A 10,000-nucleotide genomic window follows, 5' to 3' on the forward strand; every position below is an offset into this window, starting at 1 on the left:
TAAGTTTCATAAACACATTATGTAATGAGCACATTTCCTCTTCCATTCTGTTTCTTTATGGGGGCATCAAAGTTGGTTATGATCAAAGCTCGAAGCTAGGGAGACACTTACACTGGACTTCCTGACACTTTTTAGCCAAATCACAAACATTTGCTCCTAGGAATCCAGACATGCTTTGGAGTTGGTGGACTGGATGCTGCAGACAGCAGCAGGCAGTGATTCCAACACACTGTCATCTGACGGCACTTTTACTCTCCATCCTGACAAAGACAGTCAGATACTGGTAATGAGCACCTTCTTCTCAGTCTTGTTCTTATCGGCCATGTATTTATAAGTGACTCTCTACAGCGTATCTCCTGAGGTTACAAATCATATCTAAGACAAAATTATAACTCAGCAAAGACTCGAAGGGGGTGGGAATCAGTCAGACAGAGAAGGGACTGAGCAAAAAGTTCACAACTTAATAGACTCTGTGTCTCCTTTAGAGCCCTGTGTGATGGATATTTGTAGAAAAGTGTAGTAGAAGCTGTCAGAATATTAGGGAACGGTCGTATTTTACAAAGGCATATACTGGGAAATAGTTCTATACAGTGAAATCATTGACCCATGTATTCAGAGACTACACAAGATTGAAACCAGAACCATGACTCAGTACCCTGCAGCATATAATATCTTATACCTGCATTGCACTCTAGATTTTACAACATGCGTTAGTGTTTATCTCATAAATATATGAAGTATGGGAAAATATACATGGTGAATTTAGCTAATACAATTTTAGGCATTTAACAAAACCCCCAAGGTTTTCTGAAAAGCAGTTTATTTTCCTCATTTGTGAACTTCTTTTTAACTTGAAATGCTGTAATACAATGTTCCCATGAACATGACAAGAGAATTCTTGGACAATGGTATAGTTTAGACAATCGTGTGATGACCTTCCTCTATTTTTTTTGTTTTAAGATTTCATTCTTTATATACACAGATTCATCCAAGGTTTTAAAAAATACCATAATTGCAATCAAAATTAGAAAGTTGTCTTGTGTTGTTGTAGCCTTACATATTTAAGGCATTTAAGGTGGGTACGCTACCTGGGGAACAACCAGGACTGTACATGGTAGATGCGTCTGGATAGTCAAGGCCTGGAGTGGACTGACCTGGAGAGCACTGACAAGTGTTCCTCTTGATAATACTGTATGACAACAGCATGACATTAGTGCCCCACTCCCCAAAAAATGCCACACAGTACTGCAGTCACCCAACTGGTCATTTCTGCTAACCTCCTGCTATAGCTAAGCTCTTTTTAGTTTAATTTTATCCCCAACTTCCTTTAAATGGATCCCTGTGGGTGATATTATCATCCACAGTCACAAACTCTCTACTTTCCTCTTCCTGTTGAGTGCATAGCTCCTTAAAGTCTGAACTTAACATACTCCTTTTAAATAATGAAACTGAAAAAAGCCTTGGGTCACTGGTGAGTGAAGGCACCCGGGTTTGTGTCCAGTTCTTCTGCTCCCGTTCCTGCTGTGTGATGACAGTCACTGTTGAAGACAAAGTCTAGAGGAAATACCAAGGAAGAGGAGCAGGATGATGGCTGAGATAAATCATATTGTGTGCTTCCCACCCTCACTGGATCCCTAGATTGCTAGCGAAGGACTGCCCAATGCAGGACATCAACTTGATCAAACACAGAGATGTTGTCAGTTTTATGAGAGGAAGGAGTTTAATTTAGACCACAGCAAAGGCTGCTGGGAAATTCAGTGAAAATGCATAGTAAATATTTGTGATCTGTGAATTCGAGGCCAGCCTGGTCTACATAGTGAGTTCTGGGACAGCTGGGCTATGTAGAGAGATCCTGTCTCAAAAACACCACCCCACCCCTACCCCCCCAGCAAACAGCATAGTAATATCCGCATAAGTTTAAATCAAAGTTATTGCTGGTGTGGTCTGAGAGGTAGTACAGTAGCAGAATGCTTGCCCAACACTTAAGAAGTCCCAGGTTCAAACCTCAGGACCACGGCCAGAGTTTATTCATCACCACAGAATAACAGAACCTAAAGACTTGAGTGCTAAAGCCACAACATCCCTCCCCCAATTTTTTTTTCTGACACAGGATTTCTCTGTGTAGTCCTGGCTGTCCTGGAACTCACTCTGTAGACAAGGACTTGGGAAGACGTTAAGGATGTAGCTATGGATTCAGAAGTGATCTCTACACACTTAACAACTGAACTAAAACATGAATTAAATTGTGAGGCAATTGGTAGAGAGGGGAGGAATTGATCTTAGAAACACCTATATTTGGGGAAGAAAGAAAGGACGGCAAGCAAGGAACGGGAAGTCTAATGACATCGCCATTCATCCTGAGAGCTAAGAATACCAGATCTTCATTAATAAAGCCATTTACATTTAAACTTCAAGTTTTTTAATGAGGAAGGGAAATGTACAGCTCCCGAACAACCCATTTACTCACTCCAATATTAAAATAGATTACCCATCCAGCAGGCAGCTGGGCATTATATGTAATAAAAAGCAAAATGAATTTTTAATTCAGTGTCTGAGAACCAATTCATCACGATTTAAAATAGAAAATGAACTTTTTAAACAAATGACTTGCTCTGCACCGTGACCATTCTCACTTATGGCACACACATCTGCACACCTGCATGTCTGGTATACTGTGGGAATGACCGCCGTCTGTGGGGCGACTGCCTTATTCCTATATTATCCTGCACCAGACTGCTTCTTCAAGCATGCTTGGACTTCACATCTGCAATGACCCAGCAGCTAGTTAGTTCACACTTCCATAGTGTTGGGCACTATGCGGGTCCTGGTTTATCCCTCCGGACCCTGCAATGAGCTGGGTGTTTATGCTGTGCTGGTGAATATCATCAAGTTGATGGGATCTAAAATCACCTAGGAGACAAATCTCAGAGCACGTTTGTGAGATTGGATTAACCCTGGTAGGAAGACCCATCCTAAACGCAGGGAGCACCAAACCATTGGTTGTGGTTTCAGGATGAATAAAAAGGAGAAAACAAGCTGCCTCACACTCCTGCAGCCTCTTCTTCCCTGCCGTGATGGAAAATAGACCCCCACCCCCCTTCCCAGAGGTGCATTTGCTGGCCTTTTCTCATAGCAACACGGAGAATAATAAATACCACTCCCATCTTACAGCCTGAGAGTCTGGCAGCCAAAACACAGCAAGGGCCAGCTAGTGTCGAAGAGTACACTCTAAGCCTTGTCCTTAGCGTGTGTTCCTCAAACTAGCCCTTACATCACTTAGGAGTTTACCAGACACAGAGACTCTCAGCTCAAGGCTGGATCCATTCACATTTGAATTTTTTCTTAAAAAAATCCCCAGCGGATCCTTCTGAACGAGAAACGGGGTGAGTGCTGGGCTGAGGTCAACCCCTCTAAGGATTTTTAGTGACAGCTGGCGGAGATGCATTCTTCTCCTTAGTTAGCAGGGAGAGTGGAAGCATCAAGATGAGGCTGACCCTGTTCCCCGGGGACTAAAGGAAGGAGTCCCACAGCAATTTGTTTCCAATGCAGACACTGGAGAGTATTGTAAACAGCAGGGGTGGGACCACTTCCAAGAACAGCAGATACTGAGCCTGGTCTTGAGGCCCTAACATTTTTTTTTTTTAGTTCGTTTCATTAAAAACGGCTGCTGTTCCATATGGACAAGTGCCCACACCAATCATCTTCCGGAGGGAACTTCCCCAGTCCGGAACCTATTTTCCAACTTTAACTAAACATCAACAGAATCAAAAGGTAGGTTTGGAACCTCCATACAGTGCAGTTACTAAATCATTAATCGCGCTATCCGGCTATGAGGTGCTTCTTTTAATAAAACTAGGTTGTCCCTCCTTATCCAGAAGTTCCTAGGAGTGAGTGCAAATAGTTTCGGGGTGCTATGCAGAGCCCAGGTGCAGGTACTTCATTCAGGGTGGGACATTGTCTTTGGATCCTCGGCAAGCTTCGCCCTTCTGCTCCCATCTGGTTGCAGCCATCGGCTCTCTCCATTTCTTCCCCAACCCCCACACTTTTCCCTCTGTCACCAGTTCAGCCTGTCTAACCCAGAGTTCCTCTGCGAATCGCCTTGAACCCGAGGGTCTCCTCCACTGCTGGGGTCTCCACCTCACCCGGAGAAGAGGCGGCGCCCGGGGGCTCTCTCAAGTGGACTCTGACGGTGGCAGACGGCGAGTCACGTGAGAGTGTGGAGGCGGAGCGTGGCAGGCTGAGGGGGTGGAGAAACAAAGCCCCCAGCTGTCAGCAGAGGAAGGAGGCGACAGCGCCGGAGCAGGTGAGTCAAGTATGTTCAAAGCTGTACAGCCCTGGCGCACCCCGACACCCTTTGCCCTGGGTCAGTCCCTCCCAGGCCCGGGATTGGCCGCGCCTCCCCCACCCACGCCTGGGTCTGCGATCTGCAGATCAAGGAGCAAGCGGATCTCGGGGTCTCCGAGCCCATCAAGAAGTTATCCTGCCAGGGTTGTGCACGCAGCCGCGTTCTTACGGGTCGCCCATCTTTTTTTGTGGCGGGAGCTAAAGCGGTATACCCCAAGAAAGGGAAGGGAGTCAGAGCTGCCACGCTGGCAGACACAAAGTGCACTGGCCGGAGTGACGGCTGGAGCGGGGGATTTGTAGGTGCGCGCCCTCGGAGCTCGGCCCCTCCTGCTGGAGCACTGGGACGCGGGGGCTGAGAGCCCTCGGAGCTCCTAAAAGCTGCGCAGTTTGGGGCAGACCAAGAAGTGTACCGCGCGCACCCAGTCTGGAGTGCATTCCAGGATCCCCAAGCTCTGCTGCTTCCCTGGTGCGTCCTGTCCGGGGACAAGGGTCGCACGGCTGGGAACGATCACTCGTGGATCCGGGACTTGGGAATCAGATGGGTGTGTGGCAAGAAGAGCAGGTCGCTAGTCTGCGCCTGAGAGGTTCTCCAGGGAGCACCGGGCGGGGCGAGGGGGTGCTACTCGAAGACCAGCACTCTGGTTTGGAGGGGCATTCTTCAGTCTACCCTTCCAAGTGCTCCACCGAAGCCAAAGTGATGCCACAAAGGCCCAGAAAGCTGGGTGGGTTCAAAAAAATACCCTCCACCCCACCCCGCGCGCGCGCCTTTGAACCTGAGCCTTAGGCAACGCGGTCTTCAGACCAGAAAAAGCAAAAGGGTCTGGTCACCACTTAAGTCACTTTGCCAAGCCAGTGTCAAAGGAGCAGCTGCAGCCTCGGAGGAATGGAGCTGCAGCCATTGGACCAGGAGCCTTTGTCTTAACCTCCAGTCCCCCTTCTGCTAGCCCTCGTTGGGTCAGTGGCGCGCAGAGTAATTAATATTCCTAACATTAACTGTCCCTTCACCTCAGCACCAGACGGCCCTGCTGTCCCTCCTTCCACCTTCTACCCCCTCAGCGGGTGTTTACTACTTGCCCAGGTCCAATCCTTTCCTGGAAGAAAAAAAAAAAAAAAAGTAAATAAAGTGATCCGGACCCACAGGGCAATAAAATGACTGCCAAAAGCACTACAGAGGGGGCAAGGCAAAAAAATCAAGGGTTAATTAAGTAAATGCCCACACCCGCGTGTGCCTTAAGCAAGGAGTGGAGGAGTCGCAAGAACTTTCTTGATTAGCATAAGTATCTGCCCCGGGGCAGTGGTGCAAGGCGGAGGCACTGCCCTAGCTTAGGTACGTACTAGAGAAGTCCAGTCTTGAGTGAGATCTGAGCAGGACCTGCTTCTGATCTGAGAGGACCGAAGGGGTGCGACTTGGCGGAACCGGACGCTAGGATGAAACAGATCAGAGACCAAAGGGGGATCAGAAAGGTAATGTGGGGTGCTCCTCTAGGACACCCGGCAAAGTGGGGGCGGTGGTGGGGAAGGGCTCGTCCAGGCAGGTAACGCCTGGCTTTGCTGTCACTTTTGTCTCCCATGCTAACACATCGGTTAGGAAAGTGTCATGTGTCACTGATCTCTGAAACAGGGTGGTCTTTAGGTAAGCTTCCTTTGCGCTGGCTCTGATCGCCAAACTTGGCTTCATCATGGAATCACCTGAGGAGATTTGGAGAGTCCTGGTATCTACTTCCCATCCTAAATCATTTAAGTCAGATTGTTGGTAGAGAGGGGGAAAGAACTAGGTATTCTTGGTATTAAACAAAACTTCCAGATGATTCCACTGGATAGCAGGTCGAGAACCATTTCGATAAGAACAACGCGGTTGTGTTACAAGATACCACTTTAACTACTTGAGTGGGAGAGAGAGAGAGAGAGAGAGAGAGAGAGAGAGAGAGAGAGAGAGAGAGAGAGAGAACTGAAACTGGGGTGCCAGTGACTCACACTGTAGGGCAAATGACTGTCATCTGGAGGCCTGAAAGATTGTGGCATCTCTCTACAGCAATCTTTTCCCCTTCCCTGCCTGGGGTCTGGTTATTGCTGGATGTTTGGAAGTTCGCTGTCCATGCCTGGTGTGTGCACTGTTGTTAAGGGAAACGGAGAGAAACTTTCATTCTGGTCATGACGTCTGTGGAGCAGGCAGCAGGGAAACCCAGCAGAAATAAACTGTGAGCAGCTGGGTGAGTCAGCAGGCTGCACTCCAATGCCTGCCCTGTGAATGGGAAGTAATTATGGCTTGTTATTGACACACATAACACACGCCACTCCTCTGAAAGCACATCTTGATGTCTGATCAGGCCGTTTGCTTGCCAGAACCTCTCCCTCGTCTACCTGCTTTGAATAATACTAGCTGCTGTTAGCAGGGAAACCGAAGCCAGCTAGACAGCTTGTCCTTTGTGGAAGGCATATTTCAAAAGGCTTCCGGGAAAGTGTAAAGTAGTTTGGGTTATCTCGGTTATAAAAAAAGAGAGGAAGGCCGGGCAGTGGTGGTGCACGCCTTTAATCCCAGCACTCAGGAGGCAAAGGCAGGCGAATCTCTGTGAGTTTGAGGCCAACCTGGTCTACAGAGCAAGTTCCAGCCAGGGCTATACACAGAAACCCTGTCTTGAAAAACAAAACAATACAACAACGCCAACCAAAGAAGGGGGATTTGAAGTACGTACATTTTTAATTTTTTGAAAAGGGCATACACTATTTGATGTGTCCAGGGGTGAAGTCAATGAATGAGCTGTTTAAAAAGAAAGTTTATTTTATTTGAAATTCTGTTTGCTATTGATCAAAACTGTGTGTGTGTGTATGTGTGTGTATGTGTGTGTACTGCCCGAGTGTACCTATGCACACTGGGGATGGAGCCTAGAGTCTTGTGTGCTAGGCAAGTGTTCTGCCAAGTTGCATGCATCCCGAGCTCATAGTAACTTAAGGAGAGCAGACTCAAGTCAAAAAAGATAAGTTCCACATTTTTTTTTTTTTTTGAGACAGGGTTTCTCTGTGGCTTTGGAGCCTGTCCTGGAACTAGCTCTTGTAGACCAGGCTGGTCTCGAACTCACACAGATCCGCCTGCCTCTGCCTCCCAAGTGCTGGGATTAAAGGCGTGCGCCACCACCGCCCGGCTCCCAGGCTTTAATTTTTGTATGTGTATGTATATGGAGGGCGGAGACATGAAACTACAAAGGTGAACATGAGAGTGAGAACATCTTACGAGGGGAAGGGAAAGTGTAGTAGACTTCATGGGACACAGAGACAAGAGGACTTTCTGGGGGTGGGGGTGTAGAAGATGCTACAGGAGGGGCAGGAGGAAGATGGGATCGAGGATCAAAAAAAAAGTGTGTATGAAAATACCATAATAAAACCCATTATTTTGTAGACTAATGAAAAACCATATGCTAATTTTTTTAAGATGGCAAAAAAAATAATCTTAAACCAGGTTCACATCTAGAATCCCAGTACTCTGAAGGCTGAGGCAGGAGAATTGCCGTGGAATTTGAGACAAGCCTAGGTTTCACAGCAAGGACCTATTTATAAATAAATAAGAACTAATACCCAAAGGATGACTTCAGATATTTTATTAAAATATTTATTTTCCCTCTTTTTTGTTGCTATTAACTTTCCCTTCCTTGCTGTCCTTGTGCCCTGTACGTCACCGTCATTACGCCGTTGACCAAATGCTTCCTTTCCCTATCCTCGGTTTTTGGGGGACCAGCCTTGCCTGGACTCCACAGGCACTCGGCATGGTCAGATGGTGCACTTCACCTGAACCTGTGCTACATTACCTGTGTGTACACTGCTCGGGACTGTGTTTTCTCGTTTATGACAGCAGGCCTTCCAGTGCGGTCACAGTGCTCTTTGTCTGAGAAATCTGCTCATGTTCTCGAGACTATCAGAATGTGAAGAGATCACTGGGCTACAACACCTCCTAAGTACATTCAGCTTCATTAATTTCCAAGATACATAATCTGGATATGGAGGAGCCAAGATTGCTACCAAATGAATAATATGGGACATATTAGCTAATATGTTCCATAAGCTTCCTTAAGTACCAGTGTGCTTTGGGCATAACTAATAATTGTTATAACATTGGAATCACACTCGTGGATCAAAGAATCCCTTTCACAGAAGTTCACCCTCTTAGAAAAAGAGCATGTCCAACTGTGAGTGCCTTAAGGAATTCATTAATGAAGGAGTCAGTTCAGAATTGGTTAATAGTTAACCTGCTTTTATTCTCGTCTGCCTACTGATCTTAAAATAGAACATGAATGTAGCTTAGTGGGAAAGCACTGCTTCGCATATTCAAGGACCTGGGTTCTGTGGCCAACATATATATAACATATAATATATGATATGTGGTATATGATATACAACATATACATAAGGACAAATGCATTTCAGTATATTTAAAAGTAGGAATTTCAATTTATTTTGACAGGTATTATGCCAAGTAAAAGGCTTATAGGATTTTCCCAAAGCTGATATGATGCAAATAGATCCATTTTTATTTTCTGAAATTTTTACCATCTTTTGGGGGAGCTATAAGAAATTGAGGGGCTACAGTGTTTAAGAATCTATGCAGTAGATGGGGTGGGAAGATTCTAAGAGCCAGAGGTGGTGGACTACTAAACGAAACAGCATTTTCCAAACACAAGAGGAATAAATGGGAGAGCAATAAATCAGTTTTCTTCAAGTGACACTGGGTATATCGACCGTATTCCAGGGCAGTCTGCATGCGCAGGAGTACTTGGGCAACACAAAATGGATTCAGGCTTTCAGTCACTTTGCTCTTTTGCTGGCTTTTTGTTTTTGGTTTTGTTTTTTGTTTGGTTTGGTTTTTGACAGGGTTTCTCTGTGTAGTCCTGGCTATCCAGAGACTCACTCTGTAGAATAGGCTGGCCTCAAACTCACAGAGATCCACCTGCCTCTGCCCTCAAGCACTGGGATTATAGGCATGGCTCCACCACCATCCTGCTAGCATTTTGTCTGATGTTTGTTTTGTTTTGTTTTGTTTTGTTTTGTTTTAAAAGAAAGAGATAACAAGAAGTTGGATGGGTGAGGAATTGGGGAATCTAGGAGGAGATAGGAATGAAAATGATAAAAATAAAAAGTTTTCAAAACATAAATTCAATTTTCTAAAAAGAAAAAAAAACCCATAATTACTGTTGGCAAACTCTATGCCCCGGCCTACAGATTGAAGTGGACTTAAATTTATGGTTTCGCATAATTCAGGGACCCACAGTCTATGGCCCACCATCTATCTGTTCTGAGAAGATTAATCTTTTCAGCTTCTCATAGCTAAAAGGCACCTAAAGAAAAGTATTCTGAGACCTTTGAAAATACTGTGAAACTCAAAATGCTGGGTCCAAAATAAAGTTTCATTGGACTGCCTCTTACCTGTTTGTTCACGTGTTGCCAGTGGCTTCTGTCCAGCTCTGCCACAGTGGGAGCAGTGTGAAGGATGTGTCGTCCACAAAGCCTAGAACTCTGGCTGCATGTTATCGGGAGAACTTGGCAGACAGACTGGAGTTTACACTCTAGTCTAAATGAGCGCTTGTTCACTCAAATCCTTGCAGCTTAATTTTTTTCTTCTGATGAGGCAGACAAAAACCTACTAAACCTAGATCAGATAATCACTAAA

At 45.8% G+C, this 10,000-nt stretch overlaps 1 protein-coding gene across 1 annotated transcript in view; it reads left to right on the plus strand.

Annotated features, from left to right (window-relative positions):
* The first annotated feature begins 4,223 nt into the window (after positions 1-4,223).
* Mapre2 (microtubule associated protein RP/EB family member 2) overlaps positions 4,224-10,000 on the plus strand; it is a 143,780-nt gene continuing 138,003 nt past the window's right edge. Inside the window, exon 1 of the mRNA XM_013349389.2 lies at positions 4,224-4,303. The gene's annotated coding sequence lies outside the window, so the exon portion shown is untranslated. The remainder of the gene's footprint in view (positions 4,304-10,000) is intronic.

This window comes from Microtus ochrogaster, chromosome 18 (genome assembly GCF_000317375.1).
Source record: "Microtus ochrogaster isolate Prairie Vole_2 chromosome 18, MicOch1.0, whole genome shotgun sequence".
Classification (NCBI taxonomy): Eukaryota; Metazoa; Chordata; class Mammalia; order Rodentia; family Cricetidae; genus Microtus; species Microtus ochrogaster.